The 2,135-nt window shown below is 38.2% G+C and overlaps 1 pseudogene; it reads right to left on the bottom strand.

The window, feature by feature from the left end:
- Positions 1 to 1,355: 1,355 nt before the first annotated feature.
- LOC134948932 (5S ribosomal RNA) lies at positions 1,356 to 1,473 on the bottom strand (annotated as a pseudogene).
- Between the last annotated feature and the right edge of the window lie 662 nt (positions 1,474 to 2,135).

The raw sequence follows: 2,135 nt of genomic DNA, 5'->3' as shown, positions 1-2,135 counted from the left end.
TTTGGTATAAACCCCATGGTTCTAATGGTGATCCCAGCATCCTCTAGGACGTATGAGAAAATAGGATTTTAATACCTACTGGTCAATCCTTTTCTCTTAGTCCGTAGAGGATGCTGGGCGCCCGTCCCGGTCCCAGTGCGTACTGTATCTGCAGTTATTAGTTATGGTTACACACAGGTTTTGTTATGTTTATAGTCAGCCTGTTGCTGACATTGTTCATGTCGTTGACTTGAGTTCTGTTGAATACCACGTTGTACGGCGTGTTTGATGTGTGAGCTGGTATGTATCTCACCTTAGTTTAACAATAAATCTTTTCCTCGAAATGTCCGTCTCCCTGGGCACAGTTCCTATAACTGGAGTCTGGAGGAGGGGCATAGAGGGAGGAGCCAGTTCACACCCTTTCAAAGTTTTAAAGTGCCCGTGTCTTCTGCTGATCCCGTCTATACCCCCTCATAGTTCTAATGGTGACCCCAGCATCCTGTACGGACTAAGAGAAAAGGATTTACCGGAAGGTATTAAAATCCTATTTTGATGTGATTGTAATACAGATGTGTTTCCGCACTGAATATAATAACACAGAAATTGACAGCATATATTGAAAACCAACTTCTTGTACAGGTTGAGTCTCCCTTATCCAAAATTCAAAATCCCACATTTATGGGTCCCCTACTGAGATAATGACAACAATATTATTATTATGTGTATATATAAATATATTATATAGATATATAATATACATATATTTGTGTCATTATCTCAGTAGGGGAACCAAAAATGTGTGATTTTGAATTTTGGATAAGGGATACTCAACCTGTATTGCAATTGCTAGTATTGCCAGTGATAACTTATTGGTGGCGCACCGAAGATACAATAGAACACTACTGGTAAGTCAATTCACATAAAACAAAAAAGTAAGACCCTTTAGTGGCGCACTCATTAGAAGAAAAAAATATAGATTAGTATTGATAGCTAATAATTTAAAACATAACTTTTAATTGGCATTATATAAGCATTAATAATCAAGAGTTTTGATCCGTCCTGTACGTTGTATATACAGTATAGAAGAAAAGTGGTACTCTAAGATTAGAATAATTCAGGCAAAATAGCCAGATATGCAGCAGGATACTAGTATTATTCCTAACTTTAGGGATTGGACAGCAGTGCCCTCTGGTGGATATACCATACACCCTGAATTCACAAACAGTACTGGGAAATTATTTCTTGTTCAGAGTTACCGTCTGCCCAAAATTCCTATATACGGCAAGTATAATGGAGAGTATACTAGAAAAAATGAGAAATACAAGCAAATATATGAATCTGCTGTCAACATTAGACTGGATTGTTATTTCCCATAGAACCTACTACACCGGATATTCTCTGGGGGTCCCCCTCCTGGTACTGATCTGGCCCAACACTTTATTGCTTCCAAGATCGGACGAGATTGGCCAATTTAAGTGTGGTTTGGTAGTAGATAAAACCGTGACTCTACCGGAATCGTTGATGAGAGTTCATGCATATGAAAAGTGAGTATTGGATAGAAAAATAAAAGTCAAAGTATGATAGAAAAGTGGATCTGCTGTTGGCGTTAGGCAGTGAGAAACCTGTCAGTTGGAAAATTGCCACAGGGACTCACTGAATCACCAATGAGAGTCCTGAAACTCAAAAGTAGGAAAAGAACAAGTGTTAGTATTTGGAGAATGTAATAAAGATCAACGGTAAGGATTTATGTCTGTATCAGCAGGTATCATTGAATTGTGCTACGTTCACCTTGTGTTCTACAGTGGGGCAAAAAGTATTTGGACAGCCACCAATTGTGCAAGTTGACCCACTTAAAAAGATGAGAGAGGTCTGTAATTTACATCATAGGTACACTTCAACTGTGAGAGACAGAATCTGAAGAAAAAAAACAGGAAATCACATTGTATGATTTTTAAACAATTTACTTGTATATTCTTGTGGAAAATAAATATTTGAACACCTACCAAGCAGCAAGATTTCTGGCTCTCATAGACCTGTTACTTCTTCTTTAAGAAGCTCTTCTATCCTCCACTCGTTACCTGTATTAATGGCACCTGTTTGAACTGGTTATCTGTATAAAAGACACCTGTCCACACCCTTAGACAGTCAGACTGCTA

This window comes from Pseudophryne corroboree, chromosome 1, assembly GCF_028390025.1.
Source record: "Pseudophryne corroboree isolate aPseCor3 chromosome 1, aPseCor3.hap2, whole genome shotgun sequence".
NCBI lineage: Eukaryota > Metazoa > Chordata > Amphibia > Anura > Myobatrachidae > Pseudophryne > Pseudophryne corroboree.
The sequence above is the reverse complement of the archived record's forward strand: the minus strand, read 5'-3'. Positions and strand labels throughout refer to the sequence as shown.